We start from the raw sequence: 25,817 nt of genomic DNA, 5'->3' as shown, positions 1-25,817 counted from the left end.
TTGAGTTAATTACCTAGGAAGGACTTTTGGCGATGGCATTTGCTGTATGTAGGACTTTAGCAATCCCATTGTCGGTTTGCCATTTATGTCCACTCGAAAAGACAGTATTAGCCTTCATCTCGCTTTGCTTTTTATTTGTTATTTTTTTTTTAGAAAAAAAAAACTAAAAACTACTATACCATCTCCAGTATAGTATTTTAGACAGTTACATTTTATTACTATAATAATAAATATGAAAAAGTAGTAGAGAGAGAAAGGAACGTTGCTTCCTTAAGCCATTTAGAAAACGTTGCTTCCTTAAGCCATTTAGAAAACGTTGCTCAACACTTGTCCATCATCTATTGGTTCGTTTATTAAAATATATATATATATATATATATATATATATATAATTAAAATATAATTATTTAATTGGTTTTTGGGAAATTGTAGGTGTGTCACCAGTAAAGGTGCTCTTAGCCGCCGTCCCTCTCGGTGGATGGAACAACACGAAGCTTCTGGATTTATGTCGTTTTCCTTCTAAATTTATGTCAATTACTCTGGGAGGAGAGGTGTAATGCAGTAGATGAAATCAGGGGTAAAGAATACAAACCCTCGTTGCAATTTGGTTCCCACCATCACGATTTGATTTTGGGTCAGCAACAATGGCTCTGTCTTATTTACAAGATTCTCCTCCTTGGGTTTTTCATGATTTAGGTTCTGATACCCATTGTTCCCTTCGTGTTGTCTCAATTTCGATAGGTTTGCAGGTTGCTGTCGGTTTTGATACCCATTTATCGCTGCTGTTGTCTCCATTTCGATAGGTTTTCGCCCATGACATAGCTTTCAATTTGTTTCTTGCTCCTGTAATTGCTTAATGATTCGTTGATAAATATGTTCTGCTCATTTTTCCGTCTTTTCTGTAGCTTTTGTTCTTCACAAATGGATTCACTTGGGAGTGACGGCTCACCCGTTTCTCGGCCAGGTTCAGCCGTACCCTTTTTGCCTATTTTATAGTTTTGTTTATGTTATTACTGTCCTTACCTGTGCATTACGCGTGATATTCTTCCCTACTTGGTGTCTGCTTCCATCCAAGAATTCATGGTAGCTGTGTATGTAGTTGATGGTGTTTCACATGAATGTAGTTTAGTTTTGCTGACGTTTCCTGTTCTTAAGTTTTACTCACCTGATGCACTAAGTTCTCTTTCCCCCATCTCTATTAGGTGACTCCCCTTCTTCCTTATGTATACTCATTTTATTTTTTTCTTACGCTTTAGTTGTCTCACGCCATCCATGTTGTTTTATGCTTGGGTTGCCTATCATCCATGTCTTTACGGTTAAGCTACCTTTCCCGGTTACCGTCGTTGTTGTTTTATGCTTGGTTTGCCTATCATCCGTGTCTTTAGGGTTTAGCTACCTTTCCCAATTACTCGTGCTTTCCCTCTTCATTTGATTTATGCTCCCATCTGTCTGCAATTGTCTTGTTATGGTTGCAAAATAGATTATGCTCCCTGTGTTTGTGCTTCATAGTGTTTCGCATTTCCAATTTTGGGGGTTCCATGTTGTTTCATGTTTAGTTGCATCATGCACTTAGTTGTTTCCCCCCCATACGTATGCATTGATTGCTTTCTTTGCATTGTCCCATTTTAGTGTCTCAGCCCCTACCAACAATTTATTTTTCCGTTCTGCCCAGTCTTGCTACCTGACCGGATCTTCGCATCAAATTGTTATAGAAACCTTAAGTTCTGACTGAACAATATCCGGAATGTAAATTGCTCTTGGTCCAGGTAAACCGTTTGAATACTTTTCTTTCAAGACTTCAGCTATCAGTTTTGTAGATGCTTGTTTCTCATATTGTGACCTAGCCGTTATTGAGCAAGTGTGGGTTAGTCTTGCTATTTTGATTTCAAAATTGCTTGAATAAGGAGAGACTACATGACCAAATACTCTCCATCGACAATGATGATTAACACAAACACAGATCAACCTCTTTGTATAAGAATCGGCTAGCTTGAAGTGGAACAATCTCTTATGGTATATATAGCTAAGGTATTCTGCATAGCTATCTTATATTTAAACACACGGCCAGTATATATAGCATCTTCTTCTGCAAATTCTATCGCACACCCACTGGATCTTTTTACTTTCATCAAAGCACTTGTTTAGCACTAGCGAACCATCACAAGCTTTGTTGTCCTCATCAAACACAACATTACGATGATTTCTTGCAATAGGCTCCCCTACTATAGGTGAAATAACAGTTGCTTCTTTAGTTGCAGTTGCAGCAACTACACCTTCACTGCCCCAACCAACCCCAAACTGATGATTATTTCCATTGTTGGTGTCAAGAACATCTGAACCACCAGGTGGAAGTTGTCCTCAAAAGACAAATTAGGTTCTCTTGCTCTTGTAGCGTAGGCTAGAACAGCCGAACCTATGTCCTCTTCACCAACAGGCGCTTCAGATACATCTGCCATTGTGGCTTTTCAGGGATCTACAACCTCGAAGAAACTGTTTGAAAATTCAAGAGGATATTGTTTGTCAAATATGGTATCCCAGTCATGATTACCAACATCCTCATCTCACCATGAGCTAACAACACCATCAGTGAAACTATCTTCACACTGAGTACCCACATGATCGTCTTCACTCTCCAAAATTTTCTTTGTACCCTTGCAATTAGCTCATTCTTTCTCATGTTTCTCAACTTCGTCTACTTGATTTAGAATTTATTCATCTTCATTAGACAAAGAATCTTCAGACATCACATTAATTGGTGCACTGCTGTCCCTTGACTTGGGAGACAGCGAGGGAGATAGTGAGGGTGTAGCAGCATCAGCAAGACTTATAATCCCACTAGTATTAGTGCAACTCCAATCATCCAACGCCTCGTCGTTTCCATAATTTCTCTTAGTTATTTTTGAAGGAGTTGACTATGGAACAAAGAGCATTCTAATTGCCCCATCTTCACAATTAACATCATTGATAGGAAATATTTCTCTCCTAAGGCAGGCCACCCATTCTATTGCCGTCATTGGTATGTGGCTCTGCTGATCCTCCCTAACGCACCCTTATCCTTGCAAACATAGGTGTGTTTTGAACAGCTGATGGATCTTGGCCTTTTTCAACAGTACCACATTGTTTTCTTATACCCTGACCAACATCCTCAGCACTTTGCAGTTCTAGAGACAATAACAAGTTTAAATGAACAATCTCTTCTTTAACTGCAAGACAATTCCTCACACTCATATTGCTTGTCATAATTACAGAAGGTCGTCTATTCACAAAGAACACTGACATTTGACAAGGAAGCCAATAACTTAATTTCGATTTCAAGTTCATACCACCAAGCTCAAATTCTTCACGCACAATATATATCAATTGTCCATAGCTCTTATCAGCAGACATAGATATGCAACGTGCACAACATTCTTTTGCAAGAATAATATCCTATATCCCATATCTGAGCATTCCCAACTCCCAGCAATAATAACGACTGGGATTTCAGATCCCTACACAGAACAGACATATCCATATATTTAGCAGTATATAATATTCAATACAGATAAGCATTCTAACACATTAAAAACCAGGATAGGCAGGACGACAAAGTAGAGAATGAAACGGAGCTTAATGCCTCTTAGGCTAAATGTTAAGAAGTATAGACATAAGCGTAGACATGAGTACACCAAAGTAAATTACTAAGGTCAATATACAACACAGTCTTAAGATGCAGATTGCAGAGGAAGGACGACATAGCACAGACAGAAACCAAACTTAACGCTTCTAACCCAAAAACCACTTTTATAGAGGACTTAAAACTCATAACATAGCTACACAACCTATCTGCAGATAGTGTTCGTACCTTTTTAAATTTGTCGCTAGCTTACAATCATATTTCTTCTTTTTGAGAACCATCCTTACGAATGTGGCACACGAAAATTCTTTCTTTCGATTTATCCACAAAAAGACAACTCCTTTCTTATGCTACTCAACACAATACCTTTTATTAAATCCACTATATAGCAAAACCCTACGAAATGTGAAGCACAAAAAATCTACCCTAGTTATAGTAGAAAACATAATATCGATGAGCAGATCCACCTCTTGTAAAAGGAAAAAAATATTTTAAACTGTCTCGATCCCGCTTAATGGTTGGAGGGCGTCTTCGTCTTTTTTATAGCTCATTAATGGCAAATCCAAAAGGCCTGCCCAAAAATAGCAGATGTAAAATATTAGGCCCACGAAGTGGCAGATTCTGCAATAATCCCATTTTTTATCCATTTGACTTATAGTTTGTTTTTTTTTTGTTTTCATTGTTATTTAAGTTATGAAGAGATTAGGAGCTTAAAATTTTTGGTGTTCATATATTCCTTGTTTTTAGGTTTGATCTTATCGCCATGAGGAAATATATGATCGAACCACTGTCATTTTACTTCAGTTTTTATTTTGCTTAATAAAGAAGATGAGAGCTCATCTCAAAACTTAGCTATTCCTTTACGTTCTTGCTAGCCAAGAAAGATGGAGAAGAGTTGTCTGGCCCTTTCGGATTTGCAATTCAATGTACCTTGATATCGAAGTTACGTAAAATGAAATAGGAGGGAGTGTATTAGTTTAACTGAATCATCACAAGATGGTTTTAAAGGTTGTTACCATTAAAGAGATTTTTAACATCATGCATTCTCCAACCATTGTGCTTTAACGACATATGGAAATTGATACTTAAAACTCCTTACAGTCATTCTGCTGGCGCAAGATATATGAATATGTTAATTTTACTCATGAGAGCTAGCTCTAATGGTTCACCATCTTGATCATATCTACAATAAAAGAAAACCCAAAATAAAAAACATGTAAAATGCTAAACAAGAAATATTACAATCATATGACGAGATTGAGAAGCGTTACACAAGAGATTCGTCCTCAAGTGACAAGGAAAATGCATGCATCCTTTACTTTCAATGGGGGATTAGCAAATCAAGTTGCAGAAGCCATAACCAATAAGGCCAAATCCTTTCCATATTTATTAGGTTACTCTTAATTATGAAGGAGGAACATATTCTTGTTTATTTTAAATCATATGTTCTAGTTTATAAAGATTATAGAATAATACTAACCTTTGTATATATGAGGGGAAAACGGCATATTCCCCCATAAAATAGGTTACTTTATCGCATTCATACACGAAACTTTGTCGCGTGCCTATAATTACATAAACTTGTATTAAATTTGAATTTTCTACACGAATAAAACAAATTCGGTCAAAACCCACAAATCTCTAAACGACGTTACTGTTCCGTTACGAGAAAAATGATTAGGATGCCACGTGGATGTTTATAACACAAAATGACGTCGTATTATTTCAAAAGAGTAAAAATAATTCAAACCATACCATTTTCAGAATCGAACCCATTACTTCTCACACATAATGGTTACTCACTACCAACTGTGCCAACTCATTTAATTAAACAATGACGAGCAAATAATGTATATAACAACTTCAAGTGGGATGTCAGAACTAAAAGAGAAATTCATCTCTTCTCTCTTTTCTTTCTTCGACTTCTTAATCTCTTTTTTTTTTTTCGACAGTTCGTCATCTCTTCTTCATTTCCATTTCCCACCACCATCGTTTCCAATTTTGATTTTCCTTTTCCAAAATCCAGTTGAATAAATTTCCAGTTTTAATTTTGACGTTTCTTTTTTCGCAATCCAGTTGAATCAAATCTCAGAGATCTTAACCAAATAATAAGTTCATCAACAGATCTGAGAAAAAGTGATGTAAGGTGACTAATTCAACAAAGAAGAAGAATCACGTTTCAAATCGTATACATCATTCACGTTTCAAATCATATACAAAGAAGAAGAATCACGTTACAAATTCCCAACTCGACCGATCCTGGACATCTCACTTGAAGTTGTTATACATATTATTTGATTGTCATCATTCAATTAAATTAGTTGGCACAGTTGGTATTTAATAAGCATTTGTGTGTAGGAGGTAATGTTCGATTCTTAGATTGGTAAGGTTTTAAATATTTTTATTTTTTTGAAATAATACGACGTCGTTTTGTATTATAAACATCCACGTGGCATCCTAATCATTTTTCTTTTAACGGAACAGTAACGTCGTTTAGAGATTTGTGGGTTTTGACCGAATTTGTTTTGTTCGTGTAAGAAATTCAAATTTAATACAAGTTTATGTAGTTATAGGCACACGAAAAAGTTTCGTGTATAAATACGATAAAGTAACCTAGTTTATGGGGGAATAGGCCGTTTTCCCTATATATGAGATATGTTGGGTTGTTCGACATTCAGGGGATCACTTAGCTTCCTACAAAACGTGAATGCAGTTGATTTTCTTGTGCATCGTTAGTATCAAACGAGAATGTATTCATTTCAAATAAGCTTTGGTTAGTTGTGAAGATCTTGATGAAGCGGTTACATCTCAGTCTTTGGCTTTTAACAATCTTCGAGAAGTTTTTGTCATTGGATCTGATACTGCGATTACTTTGTCTATTTCATGTCTTTCTTATGCAAGAAACATGTGTTGTTTTTACTAACTGACTTGCTACAACTGGCTAAAGTCATACTAACCTTCGTGACATGTTCATCTCTCTTTCTTGAGAACTTGGAGAGATTCTAAGATTGCATCGTATCAAAAACAAACAACATAATGCAATTCAATCGATCAATAAAGTAGCAAACATGAACTTATTATAAGTTGCATAAACTAAATTGATCATAACCGAATATAAATAAAGGAAGAGAAATACACAGCTTCGTTACACCTCTAATCAAGTTTTAGTTAAGAATTTCAATCAAAATCAAGACCTTATTATGACAAATCATGTCAGAAATGAACCAACTCCCAAGCAAATCTTCCTGGTAGACATATTTTTCTTATCAGTTTTACGTCAGAAAATTCAATAAAAGTCATGAAAATGAAAAGAAAATAAAACCTGAGATAGTCAGTTCAAGTCAAACGAATCTTGAAACACTTTTAACAAAGAAATCTCCCTGAATATAACAAAAGAATTACAAAGAAGACTTAACATCTAAGCTACGTTGCTACTGCAAGCCTACAACAATTAGTCCATATATAAGAAGTAAAAGGAATTATAAAGGAGTGTATTAGTGTACCTGAATCATCCTAGGATTGTCTATAAGGTTGTTACCAAGACAGGGAGTAGCATACTACACTGTCCAACCATTTTTATAGATATTAATCATTTTTGAAAATAATTCATTCTCTGCCAACATGAATCATAATAAAATATGATAATCGCTCTTAGCTTTTTAAAATATATCCAAAGCACCAGTAAAAGTAAAAGCTATTAAGGTAACTCTAAACGACCTTCGTTGGCCATCTCTTTGAGAAAAATAGGTTGCATACGTCTCCTTCTAGTAATCTATCTTCTGGAAAAATAGGATTCAAGAGCTCTATCTTAAATGTTAAATTTCCTAAAAGATGGTACCCATTTCCTTCCAAGCTCAACTGTTTCAGAAAGGGATTCAGAAACTAATAAGCATAGCTGAACGATCATGTGAACCAAATAACGCAATTTTTCCAGTGGATGGTCCACAACAATAATTAAGACAACAAGTTTTGCTATTACAAGAGGAGGCTCTAATATTGTGTCCACCATATACTACCAAACACACCCACGAGATCTAGCTGTGATGGTTCATCATCTTGATCATATCTACGGTAAAAGGAGACAAAAACCAAAACAAATGAAATAAATATAGATAAAAAACACTACACAAGTTATAATTCTCAAACCCACTAAAACTGAGTCGCACATTGCACAACCAAATTTGATCAAATAACATGTCTACATAGAGATTGAGAAAATGTTGATCTTTACCAAAAAACAATTGCACACATTTATTGGCTTGCATCTCACAGACTCTAGTAACATTTCCAAATCAAACCTGAATTCATATATGTTACCAAAGAGATGAGATGGGAATATAATTTTTATGGGAATTGTAATCCTAACCATATTATCCACACATGGATAGGTTGAACCAAACATAAAACAATCATGAGCTCGACAATGTTATTGAAGGACTCCAAATAGAAGCAAGATTTGTTCATACCTATCATGCTCAATTGAAACATGATTTCTTCATATTGGTTTTTGAATTTTTATTTGAGTGAGTAATCCTCACACCTTGACCTTATGCATCATGCATCCCAAAAAAACGCATGTTTATTTTCTCCAAACAACTAGGATGAGCCAAATTGGGAGAGTAAAACTAAGTAAATATATTAAAACTTATAACATGTGACTCAAATAGCTGCTTTTCAAGTAAACATATTGAAACTAGGATGAGCTGTAGGATGAGCTGTAGTTTTATGTACAAAATCATAATTCATCAATAGTTTACATGTAACAAACAATTCATCAATAGTTTACATGTAACAAACCTGCAATAAGAAAACACAGAATCTGAGGCCAAGGTAAAAGCATATAATTAGAAAATGTTCAAGGACAAATTAGTTTGTAAGGCATTATATACAATGTCATTGCCGAGCTCACGTGGCTACGCAACCTTTATCTTGAGATGAGTCTTCCTCTCCAAAAGCATCCATTGTGTTTTGTGACATTGTAAGTGCAATTTATCTCTTCTTGAATCTGGTTCGGTATCAGCGGACAAAAGTATATTGAGATTGATATACATTTTTTCCGGAAACGTGTAGCTCTTGGTCACATTTGTTAAAGGGGGTTCCAAGGTTTTGAAGGAGGAAAGTCTGAAACTACGGGGGAGATTCATAATCTTTTGTTGGGGTACTTACTTTCCTACCTTCATCGAGTATGGTGAGCACTTGGTTTATGTTATAGATTTATGTCCCAGTACAAGAATGCTTGGATTGTCAAATTCAATAAAAAAGGGGGAGATTGTAACTGCATGCTTCAATGGAGACTGAACAAAAATAAAAGTGTTTAGATTTCAGAATTGCTAGAACAAGTTCAAAAATGTTTTAATGAGACGAAATATTGAAGAAGCATTAACTTATGACGTGGACTGTGTGATATAATAATGGAGATATTGTTAGTTGTTGTAAAGGTTTCGTGCAACCAAAGATCTACAATATTTGGAAGATATATCAAATCCAGAAAAAAGGAAAACGATATTATCGGGTAAGGCAAACCTAGAAGATCTCTTAACCCACGAATATAAAAGGGCTTGAGGAGATGCTTCTGAGGTTTAGCCGTTTGTGAGAGAAGAATTCTTTCATAGGTTCTTCTATTTTAGAGAGTACGAGTTTACTCTTGACAGTGAGAAAAAGAAAAAACTAATGTAGAAAACAAGCTGTGTATATAGTCTCTTCTTTTGTTTAGGTTATAAATCGTTTTGGCCTCAAGCTAAGAGGGTATTCTTAGGCTGTGAGTAACTCCAATTAAGAGCGTGTAATCATCTTAAAGATTTCTAATAAAAGTCGATACTAGGTGCGCCAAGTTTTGGGGAATTCTCGTGTTTTCAAGCCCATCTCGTTTTTCACTTGACTTGCGTTCTAGTAGTGACAAAGACATCCCATCCTGCTTCTTGATGCTTCTTATCCAGCTTGTACCACCAATGTCACATAACCTCTTATATGTTGATCACTTGATCTTGATGTTTAACATACCCCGCACATACTGGATTGTTCGTTCCAGTGCTTCCAAATGAGTAAGCTTGGAGGCAATTAGAGGTAAACCTGCTTAAACATTCGCCATCTTCAATGATGTGCTCAGGAAGTTAGTGAAACACACTGCAACCTGTTCCAACAAGTTTATGGCATACATATTTTGAACAAGAAGATTTTATTCTTCCATTTGCTCCACCTGAAGATCCACGACACCGTCTTTAGTTTAGCCACATGAAAATGTGGTTCTTTTGCTTAGGATTGGGAATAGCAATTGAGAACTTTTGCTTTGACATGCTTTTAAGGTTTCTCTTGCCTTGATGTTGAGGTGATGCAGCAAGATTGTTCTTCTTAGGCTTCATACAATTCTTTGATTCATCCCACATGAAGAAGTCATTGCCTGATCTTATACCTGTAAGTATCACTTCACTTTTCTTCTTGCAAGCCCAACAATTCCACTTGTCACACATAACTTTCAATCCACTATCACAAAGTTGACTCACACTAATCAAGTTGACTTAAAGTCCCTGAACATAATACACATTCATCAACTTCGATAAATTAGACCCTTCAAGTTTTCCTTCCCTTTAATTTTCCCTTCTACACCTCCACCAAACTTCACTTTGCTTTCATCCACCATAGTGTAGTCTCCCAACAATTTTTGTTGCTTGCCATATGCCTTGAGCATGCACTATCAAAGTACCAAGGCTACCTTTAACATATCTCATTGAAGGTTATGCAACAACTTGATTATGATACATATCCAATTTTCTCATAAAAACACGTGAAGAATTATTGTAAAATGGGTAATACCTCTTTTGACTTATCAATCTCCTCACTTTTTCTTGAAATCTATAGCAGCACTTCTTAATATGCCCATTATTTCTGCAATAGTAGCACCCATTTGAATTCTTTCTTTCATTTTAGTTTTCCCTTAAACGAATTTCACAAAATCCATTTTTCTCATTGACGTTTCTCCTTTGATAACCAAGGCCATCGTTGAGTTTTGCAGGTCTTCCCATTTTCAAAAAAAAATTCCAGATCCTTTGTTCCACTGTTAAGCATGAGAAATCTTCTTCTTCGTTTCAGCGAGCTCATGTTCTAGTGATGTTCTCTTCTCTTTCTCCATAACAAGTTTTTCCTTCAAGACTATCACCTCCTTTATCAGTTGTAGGTTTTCTTTTCTAATTTTCAAGCAGTTCTCATACATTACCTGAAATTCTCGTCTAAGAACATCTTGATCTTCTTCTTCCTCAGTTTCACTTTCTGATTCCTACACATTTTTTTCGAATTTTGAAGATGCAACTAGTGTTTCAGCTTCACTCTCGTCTTCACTATCAAATGAGTCATACTTCTGAATCATGGATGGGAAAGAAACAAACCCCTTGACTTTATTGTCTTCGTCTTCACTTTCTGTTTCATTATATGTTTAAGATCTATCTCTTCTTATGTGTCCACTCACGTAGTCGAGCTTTGAGTGACCAAAACCCTTACAATCAAAACACTGAACTTCTCTTTTCTTTATGGTGGGACACTCAGATTTAAAGTGACCAATTCCCTGACATTTATGAAATGTCAATTCAGTTTTTCTTATTGACCTTTCACCCTCTTCTGATCGAGAAACCCCATAAAATCTCATATTTCCCTTGTCAACTCTTTTCAACGAACTTTTAAAATTCTTCACCAGCATACTCTCAAATATTTATCTATCATTAGAAACAACAAGTGCAACTCCCTTTTAAGTAACAGGAATTTGTGGCTCCAACTCCATCTCTTGTGCCTTCATCATTCCCACTACTTCTTTGAAACTCATGGTGTCTATGTCAAGAGATACAGTCAACACAGACTTGTGAGCTTAAAACTTGTGTGGAAGACATCTAAGAAAACTCTTCACCAGTTTCTTATCCTTATACTTCTTTCCTAGAACTTTAGCCTTATTTGCAATGGTGCTTAATTTTGCGTTAACAGAACTAACCTTTTTGTTTTCTTCCATCCGAAGGTTCTCAAACTGGGATGCGAGTAAATCCAGCCTACTTCTCTTCACACTTGTGGTTCCCTCATAGTACACTTGAAGCATATCCCATGCCTCCTTCGCCGTGTTGCAACCTTGTATTAGCTTGAACTGTTCTTGGTTAAGTGCATTAAAGATGGCAGACAACGCTCTTAAATTCATATTGGACAATTTTTTCTCATCATCGGTCCACTTATCCTTAGGCTTAGGCACGTCTTCTCCATCGACACCCTTCTTAAATTGTTCAGTCCAACCAGTTTCCACCCCAATCCAAGCATCTTCACTAATACTTCTAATATTATGCCCCATCTTAACTTTCCAATGACCATAGTTTGTTTCTCTAAGCATAATTGGCTGTTGCAGAAAAGCTACCTCTCGTGATGCATCCATCTTCCTTTACAGGATCTTCATCTTGTTGAGTAACAACTCGGTTAAGATGTCCGCTCTGACACTAAGTGAAAAAACAAGATGGACTTGAAAACACAAAAATTCCCCAAAACTCGGTGCATTGAGAATCAAAATTTATAAGAAAATTTTAAGATGATTACACACTCTTAATTGGAGTTAATCACAGCCTAAGAACACCCTCTTAGCTTGAGGCCATACCGATTTCTAACCTAAAGAAAAAAGAGACAATACACGACTTGTTTTCTACGTTATTTCTCTCTTTTTCTCACCGTCAATAGTAAACTCGTACTCTCTAAAATAGAAAAACCTATGAAAGAATTCTTCTCTCAAAAACGGCTAAACCTCAGAAGCATCTCCTCAATCCCTTTTATATTTGTGGGTTAAGACATTTTCTAGGTTTGCCTTACTAGATAATATCGGTTTTCCTTTTTTCTCGATTTAACAATATCTTCCAAATCTTCTAGATTTTTTTTTGCATGAATCCTCTAAAAAAAACTAACAATATCTCCAATAGTAAATCACACACGGTCCACATCATCAATTAATGCTTCTTCAATATTTTTTCTCACTAAAACAGCTTCGATCTTGTTCCAGCAATTCTGAAATCTCAACACTATTATTTTTGTACAGTCTCCACTGAAGCATGAACTTACAACATCAATGTTTTTCATGTTCTATCTTCCCATCTGTTAGCTGACATTTTTACAAAAGGGCTTCTTGGAGTTTTGGTCAAGTCTTTGCATCCGGAAGGCTACTGCTGCTACGGGGGGGGGGGGGTGTATTAGATAGGATACAGTAAATTATTTGATTTGTGTATAACTTATATCCTTAGATACATATTTAGCCTTATATGTTAGTATTGTATAAATACTTGATCAATGAGAACAATCCCATCAAGGGAGTTTAGCCAAATTATAATATACACAAAGAAAATTTACGGCGATGATAAAACATCCTACACAACATATTCATATTGTAAGATAGGCCTGGGCATTCGGTTAACCATTCGGTTTCGGTTCGGTTGTGTTCGGTTTCGGTTAGTATGGATATAGTAATATAATAACCATTCGGATATTTTAGAAATTTTGGTTCGGTTCGGTTCGGTTAGTCTTTGGTTCGGTTCGGTTGTTAACCGAATTAACCGATAATTCCTGTGAATTCAAACTCATCTTGCTAACGTTAAAAAACTTAAATTAAAACACCAAGTGAGTAAAAGGGAAAGAAACGAGACATCCAAGTCTAACTACGAACTAAGTTGAGATAAGAGAAGAAGGACATAGTTCTAAGTTTGAAAAACAAAACAAAAGAAAATCTAAGTTTAAGCCGAGATAAGAGTGAGAGAAAAGTAAAACAAAGTTGATCGGATCAAAGTTTTGCCATTCCCATGAAATAAAGATTGTTGAGTCCTATTGTATCCTCCAAAGCAACCAAGTAACCAAACATCTATTCAATTGAACATATAAGGTAAACATATAATCATATATCATATGTATAGATTCGGTTTTTTCGGGTTTATTTCGGTTATCGGTTAGTAACCGAAACCGAACCGAACCCGAATTTTGAGACATATAATAACCAATCGGTTATTTGAAGATAACCGAAACCGAACCGAAACCGAACTGATTCGGTTAATCGGTTCGGTTAATCGGTTATTGGTTATTTTGGCCAGGCCTATTGTAAGATGTTTAAACGCAAGAAGACATACCACAACTACTACCGATTCCACATCTGTTTCCTGAATTCAAGTTCACGTCTTCTGGTTTCAGCCTCCACTTTTAGTTTATTCAATTGTTTTGTACAATCCTCAAACATGACAGCTTCTTTTTTCTCTAGCTGTTTCAGTGACTCGTTCAATTGTTCCACTGTTGAGAGAATATAAAATTACAGCCTCCATTCCAAGGTAAAACTACGAAACAATATCTAAAGTGGGAAGAAATTAACCAAGGCTCTCCTCTTTCCCACTCAACCACTTTTGCCTCAATTGATTTGTACTGACATTCTTAAACATGCATCTAGACTTGTGAATTTTGCCTTGTTCCTGAAAAGAGTATGCTTAGATAACTACTAAATAACTGCAAGTGCACGATTGATAACAACCAAAAGTTATGATATTACCATAATACCATTGCTTTATTTATCTCTCCGGAAATAGTTTTGGTTCTATTCTTCCAGTTCTAACTTCAAAATGATTGTTGTTGCTTTTATAAGTTGAATTGAGGGACGGGTTTGGGCCGATGACACCATAGAAACTTGCAAAGAAAAATTAGAATGTAAGGCATAATATACGAGTGTCAAGTCTACACATGTCAAGAAAATTATAATAGTTTTAAAATTTTAAAAGCAAATCTTTATATATGTATGTTTTTTTTTTTGAAAAGGCTTGAAATTTAAATAATAATGCCCAATGGGCTTACATATTTCCGGAATAAGCCCATACAATAACCCCATAGCCATAGGGCCCAATCCAACATCTAACCAAACTAAACCAAACTGAAACAAAACCGATCCGGTTTTGGAGTACCAAAATTAACCGGTACCCACAGAAACCCTAATATACAACGCAAAACGCGTCGCAGCCGCCGTCCACAACTGCGGATGCACACCGACCGGACCTCCGGTGTACCTGGACGACGCGGATCGAACGGAGGAGGTGATCCAAGATCCGTTTGCCTCTCCGCCACCGTAGAGAAACTTTGAGGAAGAGGAAGAAACTGAGCTGTTGGTGTCGAGAAAGCTTCAAGCTCCGACGTGAGATTGAAAGGCGGTAGGGAGTAGATCTAGGAACCGTCAACAGTGGCTTAGCTCCACCCGACCGGAGTCAACCTCCCCCATCAAGCGGCGACCTAATGAAGCCTTCAGGATCTCCGGTTCCAGATCTAACCGTCTTCTCTCTCATGCTTCGCCGTGAAGACTTCCTTTTCCATTCTGCGGCGCTACACCACCGGTGGAGTCATCGACGGTGTCTCGCAGAAGCTATCCCTCTTCGCTTCTCCCTTGATTTTGATTCGTTTGTGAAGCTTAGAAGATGCAGCATATTGCGTAGTTGAAGAACCATGAGCCATAGAGTCCTCATCGTCGCCGGGATCGACGGAGGACCCATCGGAAAAGCAAGAAGTTGTGCTCAGAAGATGAAAGAGAAGGGAGAAAGAAATCGCCGCGAGTGGATCTCACGCGCACGATTTCTTCCTATCACTATATATGTATGCTTTTATTCTCTTACAATTCTTTACAATTCGTACAATTCTTTAGCAATTTTAAAATAGTATTTTTTTCTATTCTCTATCAATTCTTTAGCAGTTTTTGTTTATATACATATCAGAATAATATTTTCTATTTTTAAAATTATTAAAATTTATAATTTTTATCATACTTATCATTTTATATTTTAATTTTTTTAATTCTTTTAAAAATTTGTTTCTTTTAGCAATAATTTAATTTATATTTTAATTTTATCATATTATCATTTTATCATTATTGTGTTAGTTACTAAGTAAAAAAAATATATAATAAAGATTGATAAAATAAAAATAATAATTAAAGTGCATCCAATTGTTAAAAAAAAATACTCTTTTGAATTATAAAAGAAAAAATTTATAGATTCTTAATTTCATAAAGATGTTATTTAAGTTTCCAGTGTGCTTTTTAGTAAATAATACTCCATAGGTTTGTTTTAAGTGTCATTTAGAGATAAATTATTACTTTACTAGATTTAGTACCCGTGCGTTGCGCGAGATTTTCATTTAAAATATTTTATATGAATATAAATCTTTGAGCATAATTATAATTATTCAAAATTTTTAAATGATAAATCTTAGAAATTAAACATTAAACTTATTTTTTAAGTAATATACAACATATATATTGTTGACGGGGTAACAAAGATCATTTGCGAAATTTGCGCGAATAATAAACGACATTGACGACCAGCTCATGATCCTTTATCACGAAAATAGTTTATTTCTTATTCATATCCATAAAAACATATCTTTAAAATAATTCCACGTTAATTATCGACAGGTGTTGACCTAATTGGATTTCATTTCTGATTAAATGATTATATGAATATCACACCGTTCTATATAAAATATGAATATACATAGCCTCATAAACACTATTTAATGTAAAGATACATATATAATATCATGTTAAAAGAATAGGTTTTGCGAGCTTGCTTTATCCATCAAAGAAAGTGCATTGCAGTATTAGAGAATTCTCGATCAAGTCATGTATGCGCCTATTTTATCTCACTTTCTATAACTAACGGTTAAGCCTGACTTTGAATGTAATAATGTATGTCTTGAATTTTTCTAAACATTATTTGTTTTAGTGTAAAGATACATATATAATATCATGTCAAAAGAATAGGTCATTTCTTGTAATTGCTTTTAACTACCAATTCATTTGTCATTTCGGTTCTATGATGCATTTGTTGCCTCTCGACATCTAGTTTTTTTTTCACCTTCTATTGACTCATATAATATAAATTGAAGTGTGAATTGATTTTCAAAACATATCATAACTTTTTCTTTCTTAATTATAGACTTTATCTTTTAGATATGCTACAAAAATTACATATCACTTCTCTTTTAACGACTTATATATCACTTTCTATATATTTTACCGTAAAATTCAAGAATAATGTGATCATTATTTATTTATTATTCTATAAGATTAATGATAATGTCTTAATTTTTTTAATATTATTTCACGACATAAAGTGTGACCTTTCAAATATCTCCGTCTTAAAGGGTTGTAAATTGAACTTAGTAATCTTGTATTTTTCTTTAAAAGTAAAAACATACAATTACAAAAATGTTATATTATTCTACCATGCATTTAAAATTTACTTCAAACTCATTAACACATTTTAAAATGTTATATTATTTTAAAGTAGATTGTGACCCGCGCTACAGCGCGGGGGAAAAGTTTCGATTTGATTTAGTTAAATAACGTAAAGTGTTTTTTAAGCGCAGCGTTATCCGGGTTTGATGATATTTACTCATCATAATTAAAAGTAGCGGTATACCGCGGAATAACATTTATAATTTAAAATGATAATCAATAAATTAGGACATTATGCTAGGGTTGATTAATCGAGTTGCTATGTTTTAATAAAACAATTGTTTTTATCGTAGTGATATAGAATATGAATTTTTTAACAAAATAGTTGCGGTTGGATCTACATAAATTTAGGAAAGCAAGAGATTAGGTTTCCAGGATTAGCAAGTGTTTTGAATGATTAATTTAGATATTGAAAATTGGTATGTTAATGAATGGTTAACCCGCCATGCTAGACTCGTCTCAAAAAAACTATAAAGATTTTTAATCCACATAAGACATCCTACGAAACAAAACCAAAAATAATTTCATATATATAACCTTGGTTTAGATATAATCAAAAAGCTATAAAATGTACAGGACCCATTCACAATTGGTTTAGATATATATATATATATATATATATATATATATATATATATATAAATATTTATAAATGTTGAAATAATTTAATTTTTATATATAATACTTGTAATATTAATGTAAAAGTTAATATTAAAATATTGTGTAATTTATATTAAACGGATAAAACCAAGAAAATATGATTTAGCTACAGAGGAAAACAATTATCATATTATTACGATGAAATTTTTGTAATTTTAATATAATATAGGATTTATTATATTTTGTGTTGGACTAAAGCGCGGAGGAAAATAACCGGTTTTTCTTTTAGTATTAATCTAAATGTCATTATTTTATATTGGGTTGTTGGTGTTGTAATTAATTGTTGTAGTATGCTTTTTTGAAGAATGTGCATGTAATAGTATATCGGGTTTGAGCAAGGTTAAAAAATATATTGTATTATATAGTTTTGAGATCTATTAACTAAAGTAGGCGCAAATATAAAATTTTCACTACTATTTGTACTCAGCGTTGAATTTGTGATTTATGAAAGCTATTTCATGTGCATATTTGTGATTTATATGTTTTTATAGCTCTAATTATTTGGAAATTATTAGGTGTTCATTTGATCTTGTTTATTATTTTTTTTTCCTAACAAATAAACATTGATGTTTATAATTAAATTTCTTATAGACCCATATATGGTCTTATTCACAAAACCCATGCAAACATTGCACTACAAATTGGAGGCCCATAACTTTATCTTTATTTGGGTTTTGGCCCGATTTATGTTTAATTGCATAATTTATTTATATACTTTTATCTTTTTTTTTAAAGAAAAACCTGCAATTGTGAGATACATCTTCCTTCTCGTCTGTTTCTTTCTTCTGGTGTTTGCATGTTGTGTTTGTTTGGTAGAAGTCGATTTTGACAAACCAAACAATTCCAAAGACGTGATTTTCTCAATCCAGGTCCGATTTGTCCCATTGCTTTTTTCTAGATTAAAAATACTCTTTTGATTAATGTCTATGACTTCATCATTTCTACATGTCTGATTGTTTTGATGATGTGTGAATGTTCAAATTGCGTCATTATCTTCTTCTTCTTCTTGCTTACTTGTCGAATTTGTTGTTGTTCTAAGTATGACTGTTTCTAATTTTTGGATTATGGGGTTTTACTGTTTTACAGTATTCAAATTTGCTTTATTCACTTTAGTTGCTTTGCTTGTGTTCTTTGAAGAGTCGCCACCTTTACAATGTTGCAATTTCCTTTTTTCTTTAATGAACGGCTTTGTTTTTAAATGTCCTGTTTTTTATTTTTTTTGTCTGTGTGTTCATCAATCAATCTGCTCACTACTGTTTTGGCTCCACAAGTCTTTTGATGTTTCTCGTATCTTCTCTATTCAACATATGAAGGATGGTTAGTTCATGTCCAATGACTTTACAATAAAGGAGTGCCTTAGGCGAGAGCTTTTCAGTTTGCTAATGAGGCAACCCGGATTTGTTAAACATGTCAAAGCCGGAATGATGCTGTTTTTGTTTGAATTCGAGAGTTGAGAGCTACATGGTGTATTTAAGGCTTCCTCTGACGGTGATATAAACATTGAGCCTAACGCATTCTGGGAAACAGTTTCCTGCTCAGGTACTTGGATTCACTTTCTTACTTTTCCTCCTTGAGTTTTTGTTTTCTTACAAAGTTTTGTGGCTAACAGAATATTTATGATGTATACTTTTCCTCCAAAGCTCAGGTGTGTGCTTAATTTTTTCCTGTAAAAACTAAACATATAAAGCTCTGTTATGGTTATAGTCTCGAATTATCCTTGTTTGGTCTATATTATAGAGGTTGATTTACTTTCTTATGTGGTCTGACACTCTTTTTGGAAACTTTATGTATAGGTTCAGAGGCTGTTGAAGTTGTTTAGCTTGACAAAAGAAGATAGATCATGGCTGAGAAAAACTGCAGTTGTTAAAAGGAACTAGGTTCGGACCCGCGTTACAGCACGGGGGAAAATTATCGGTTTTAAAATTTTCATTACATTTACATGTATATTGTATTATATAGTTTTTATAGCTGTAAGAAAAAACGCAAATTGAGAGGTCTACTTCATTTGCTGTTATAATAGTATAATTAAGAGAACACACACCGCATAGTTTTACATTTGAAATGTTGAGTAATGAAAAGTTAGGCTTCTTCAAGTATTGTTTTGTGATTATCGAATTATATATACTATAGCGCGGGGGAATAATTTCAAAATATAATATTTTTATTTTTTATTTTTATTATACTTTGGTGTATATTTAAATTTATGCTTGATAATGGAATTTGTAAATTTCAATAGGAGTAAATTGGTAAAAGTAAAATTATTAAAATATCATAAAATATAGTGTTTGTAAAAGTAAAACAGATCTTATGATTTTGTAGACATATTTTAGAAGGAAGTAATTATAATACATTTGTCTTTTTTACAATTTTATATAACAATAATATTAATTTTGAAATTATAGTTTAATGTATATATATAATAAATAGAGGAGTTTATTTTGGCCTTTGATTATATATACTTAAGCTAAATGGGCTTTGTAAGGGGAGTTTGTAAAATGATGGAGCAATAATTTGTACATATTAAATTTTATAAAAAGCTGATTTCAATCATGTTTTCTTGTCGATTGGATGATACTCTTTTGTTTATGTCTTCTAAACAATGTCCTCCATTTCTTTATATTATCCGAAAAGCCAAAAAACATCATAAACTAAAGACAATCCAGATCCTGGCACCTTATTTAAAATTCGACGTTGCATTTATGTTAAGAGTTCTGTAGAAGAAGCCTCTCACATATCCTTCAAACAAAACTTGAAGTCTATCAGCAAAAAAAAAAGGTAAAGAAATAGACTGATTACAAAAAAATGCAAGGAACAAAGGCAAATATTACGATCTGAAATGATGAAGAAACCTACCGCTGTCTCTGATCAAAAGAAGTTTAATGAGGTAATCGTAGCAGGAGGAGCAGTCATCTCTTAAGCAAAATTTAAGTTGTAGCCGAATAAAACAAATCACTGGTACTAAAGCCAAATGGAGACAAATTCAAATCGAGAATCATGAACGTAAAACACTAAAATATCGTAAGGGAGAAGAAGTACCATATCTAAAACTCAGGGAACACAAATGATAAAAAGATTCAGAATGGAGCAAAGACAGTAACCGGACGACCATTGAATTATTTATTACTTCCGATGTTTTTCTTAGAAGAACTTTTTTATTTTTGGGTTGAGAGTTCTGTGTTGAAGAGTTCTTTAGAAGAAGCGTTCATCAGTAATATACTGTTTTTTTAGTTTCATGTATTTGTAATTTAGATCGTATCATTGTATGTAATAGAGACATTGCGGAAGAAAGATTAATTCTAAAAATAAAAGAAACTGTGGAAGGTATGATACGATTAACCATTTCTTCATATGATATATATATATATAGCATAACTTACTGCGTCTATAAGTTAGGGTTCAAATAATATTCGACAATAATATTTGAAATATAAAATATTAATACTTCCATATTTAAATAAGTAATTAATTTGCACACGATAAAATCGCAAAGACTGGAGTAGTTTCCTTGTTAGGATAACTTTTAAAGATTGAGATGTTTTTAAGTATTTTCTTAAGTTATGATTTACAATTATTTCCTTAAAATGATTTTATGTTAGTCAGCGTTAAGGTTTCAAAATTTTCATTTAATATAATTCTCTATAATTAGGTATAAGTTACATAAAATTGTGGGATTTTTTGGCTCGCATTTAAGCTGTTGATTAATGCACTTTCATAGCCTAACTAATGATGCTAAATATTCAAGTTGTCGATATTCTCATTATTGGGTAATATCCAAACCCGTTTTTTTACCCGATTTCTAAGTATCCAAAATCATAATTTCGGGTAAAAGTTTTTAATAACCCGACCCGGAAGCACTTTTGTACTTCTCTTTTACTAATATAGAGATATGAGAAATATATTTGGTGGTCGAGGCTTTGAGAATCGTAATGCAGGAGAAACAGATGAAGATGTTGACCGTGAGTTTCCCTTCAATCTTAACTTATTTGCTGCTTCTTAACAATAGCATGAATCATGGTAGCGTGACACTATAAAGAGAAAAGAACCATTAGTTAACGCTTGAAAACCAATATGGAAAAAATGTAGAAGCGAAATCAGCTAAAATCATTTCTAAAGTCTCTCCAGCGTATTGAGTGTATTGCTTCCACGAATGAATGATCTTGACTTGGATTCTCCAAGTGGTTTTGAAGGGTTTGATGGATGATAAATCTGTGAATGCAGTAATGGTTGCCATGGCGTTTCAAAGTTAACGATATAGGAGGCAGAAGAAAATGTAGAAAGTATGTTTTTACAACCATTAGTGTGTATCTTATATATAATAATCGAGAGAAGGCTAGCATTTAGGTTAAAAATCTGGAGAATAATAAGGTATATTCGATTATGAAATCCATATATTCGTTAGTATTGGTGTTTATCAACTTTCTAAAAATCTTTAGTTTCAAATTTGGAAATCTAAAATAACACGACATTTGTGGGATTATTGATATGGCATTTTCGATTTTTTAAACCAATAACAGAGTAAGATTATGTTTTGCTTTCCTTGCAAGTTTATTTTTTAAGGTATCAACGTTATTTGCATTTAATGTAGCGGATAGTAACCGTCAAATTAGGTTCATCCATTTGATAAAGATCCGATTATCAATTTCGGGTTTAAATTGTTCAATTGACCCGATCCGTTTATGTTTAAAATACATGTCTACCCTTAATGACAATGAAAAGAAAAGGTTAGGATGTTGTTATTTTGGTAATTTCGTTTTTTTTTTTTTGAAAGAAAAGTGTACTTCTCTTTTACTATATAGGGGATGGTTTTTCTGTTAAGATTTTGGATCATATTATTATTACAAATGCAATTTTCATAGTATTGGTTTTAAACTATTACTATTTTTAATTTTATTATATTTTATTTATTTTGTTTTTAATTTTTATTTATTACCATGAAAAGAAATTCTATGTTAAAATTATATAAAATTCGTTTTTTATTTATCTATAATCTCATTTTATTATTTACAAATAACATAGAATGCATTAAATGAATATTTCATTTTTTTTATTTAATATAAAATAAATAATATTGTTTATGTAGATGCTTAGGTGGACACTCTAAATGGAGAGAGAGTATTCTCCTATTATATATATAGAATCTAAATATGATGTTACATACATATATAGTCATTTGTAATTAAGTTTATATAAACAACGCAAATAAACATAAAGAATTTAAAATAAATATAGCATCGTTAAGGAAAAAAATAAAAATCTTTCAAATACGAATTATGAAAACTACATATGTTTTGGAAAATATTTTAAAATTACTATATTACGAATTATATTGAACTTTTGTTGTATTTAATTTAAGCTAAAAAAATTATTTTCGAAAATCTTTTATTTACCCTTATGATTTAGACAATGAAATTGCTCAAGGGCATAAACATTCACACATAAATTAAAAATTAAAAAATATAACATATCATAAAATCATGAATAAAAATATTTATTTAGTTAAAATCATAATCTATTTTATTTGTAAAATGTAAATCCTAATTTTCCTTTATGAACCCAAACTGATAAATAACCTTGTTTCATTGTAAAAAACTAAATCCCACTCCTCTTTTATAAACCTAAACCGATAAATAATCTTGTTTAATTATAAAATATAAACATTAATACGCATTTATAAACCCAAACTAACATATAACCCTAATAATTGTAAAACCTAAGTCTTAATCCTTATTTATAGGTGATCGGCTCAAATTTGCCCTGAGCTACTCTCTCAATTAAGAGATCACTGTAGTACTTAGAGATCGAATCCACAGAGACTCAAAGATTACACAGTAAATATTCGGTATTAAAATTAAGTTAAGCAAGCAGGTTTTAAATCAAATAAAAAACAGCAAATTAAAACAAAGATTGGTTTTTAAACAGTAATGAGGAAACACTAGGCCTAGGGATATTCTCAGGAAATTCAGAATTGCAAATAAATAATTGTCAAGATTTATAAAGCACCGTTCTTGAACTCAAATCACAAAATTATAATCAGTCAACTTTCGTTGCAAAGACTTTCGTTGCAAAGACTATCTATGTCTTTGCAAATTTATAAGTTTAAGACATGCATTTAATTCAGATTTGATAAGTTCACAAAATCCCTAAACCAAATCTCTTTGCGAATAGATATTTTGCTCATCTAGATTATTTTCAGGAAATCAATAACACTTTCGTGTCTACCAATTAACCTAAGATCAGATTCTAGATTGCTTTCACTACTCTAGAACAAATTAACCACAATCTAGATGAAGAACCCTATTAATTCAATCCTAACAATCTAACAACCTAACAATTCATGAATTCCTTTGAAAACCCTAAACCTAACAAGAGATCTACTCAGACATGGTGAATGAAACAAACATCATGAATAAAATAGATATCATAAAAGAAAGTAATAGAAGAAGTAAAGGAGTTCTGAATCTTCTCTGAAGGAGGTTTTGATTCTTCTCTCTTGACTCTCTACAAATCTCTCTCTCCAAAATAAAGCCTCCGTCTTAACAAAACCCTAAAAACTCAATATATATGTCTTAACCACGAACTGGGCTTAATTGCAAATAGGGAAACTTGTGGGCCGAATCTGCAAATCTTCTGAACTTCAATTAAGCGAGAAATTCAATTGCCGTCAGATATTGGTGTCGATCGACACCAGAAGTTGTGACGCTCGACACTCACACCAAATATGCTTTCCCGGTACATTCCTTCGGCACATCTTCTCCAAATGCTCCCAAATGCTCCAAAAAGCTCCAATCCATGCCAAATAGTTCCTAATCCTGAAATGACTCAAAAAGACTCGAAAACACTAGAAAAGCTCTATAAATAAGACTTATATCATGGCCAAAAACCCGTAAAACCATGATATATCAATAGGCAAAAAAACATATAATATTGTTTAGTCGTAAACCCTAATCTCTTTGTTAAATCTCAACCGGCAAAACGAAAAATTAGGTTGATAATTAATTTTTTTTTGATAAAAAATTTGAATATATAATTATTTTATTTTTAATGTTTTTTTAAAATTCTATTTTATCTTAATATTAACAAAATTAGATATAACATGTTGCGACATCTTATGTTTTACTTGACACTTATCATGATCACGTAAGTTAGTAAATTTAAAAACCAAGTTTCAACATATAATCTCATTTAATTATTAAACTTAAACCATAATTTTTATTTACAAAAATAAACCATAATTCTCATTTATCATTTATATACCCAAACCAACAAATAACCTGTTTTAATTGTAAAATTAAAGTTTAAACCTTAATCCTCTTATGTAAACAAAAACCGACATATATTCTCTTTTAATTATAAATTTTAAATCCTTATCCTATTAATAAACCAAATTGGCATAACTGAAATTATGTTATTTTTTTAATTTTTATTTTATAAACCTTGGTTTTCAAAGTTAGCCATTAACAAGATCGTGACACGTGTCAATTATAAACTATAAGATATTGACACGTGTCGTAACTAATTTTGTTAATATTTGGATAAAATAGAAATATTATTAACCCTATCGAAAAAGAAAATATATAAAATAAATATTATAAAGAATTATATATTAAAAATTATTAATAAATTAAACAAATAACCTAATTTCAGTTATGTCCATTTGGTTTATTAATAAGATAGGGATTTATAATTTATAATTAACAAGAATATACGGCGGTTTTTGTTTACATAAGAGGATTAAGGTTTCAACTTTAATTTTACAATTAAATCAGGTTATTTGTTGGTTTGGGTATATAAATAATAAATAAAAATTATGGTTTATCTTTATAAATTAAAATTATGGTTTAAGTTTAACAATTAAACGAGATTATATGTCGAAACATGGTTTTTAAATTTACTAACTCACGTGATCATGATAAGTGTCAAGTAAAAACATAAGATGTCGCAACATTTTATATCTAATTTTGTTAATATGAAGATAAAAATAGAATTTTTAACAACATTAAAAAATAATTATAAAAAATTAAAGAGAATTTTTGAGAAATACTCCTTTTTGTGTACCCTTATTCAAAAATACCTCCTCTATCTATCCATTTTCAAAAATATCCATGTTTAAATATGAAAAATTATAAAGTTTTATATGGTTTATAAGGTACTTCTATATAAGAACTACTACTTGGAAGTTTGATACAAATATTTTATAATGTTTTAAAAGATTTTAAATCATTTTTACAAGTTTTAAAAGGTTTTTAAGTTGTTTTTAAAAGGGTTTATAAGGTAAAGGTTTTT

The 25,817-nt window shown here is 32.5% G+C and overlaps 2 long non-coding RNA genes across 5 annotated transcripts; both read left to right on the top strand.

Annotated features, from left to right (window-relative positions):
- Positions 1-463: 463 nt before the first annotated feature.
- Positions 464-4,711, top strand: LOC111830538. Of its 4 annotated transcripts, none has more exons than XR_002833954.1 (5): positions 464-634; positions 742-803; positions 906-964; positions 1,673-1,766; positions 4,492-4,711. It is a non-coding gene; the product is annotated as an uncharacterized LOC111830538 (long non-coding RNA). The 4 variants fall into 4 exon arrangements; XR_002833953.1 differs by having other exon boundaries at positions 4,364-4,711; XR_002833952.1 differs by lacking the exon at positions 4,492-4,711 and adding an exon at positions 2,253-2,843 and having other exon boundaries at positions 1,673-2,028.
- A 13,582-nt stretch (positions 4,712-18,293) lies between these two features.
- LOC111830595 lies at positions 18,294-19,572 on the top strand. Its single transcript, XR_002834003.1, has 3 exons — positions 18,294-18,403; positions 18,848-19,073; positions 19,328-19,572. It is a non-coding gene; the product is annotated as an uncharacterized LOC111830595 (long non-coding RNA).
- The last annotated feature ends 6,245 nt before the right edge of the window (positions 19,573-25,817 follow it).

Source organism: Capsella rubella, unplaced genomic scaffold, assembly GCF_000375325.1.
Source record: "Capsella rubella cultivar Monte Gargano unplaced genomic scaffold, Caprub1_0 scaffold_5, whole genome shotgun sequence".
In the NCBI taxonomy this organism is placed as follows: Eukaryota; Viridiplantae; Streptophyta; class Magnoliopsida; order Brassicales; family Brassicaceae; genus Capsella; species Capsella rubella.
The sequence above is the reverse complement of the archived record's forward strand: the minus strand, read 5'-3'. Positions and strand labels throughout refer to the sequence as shown.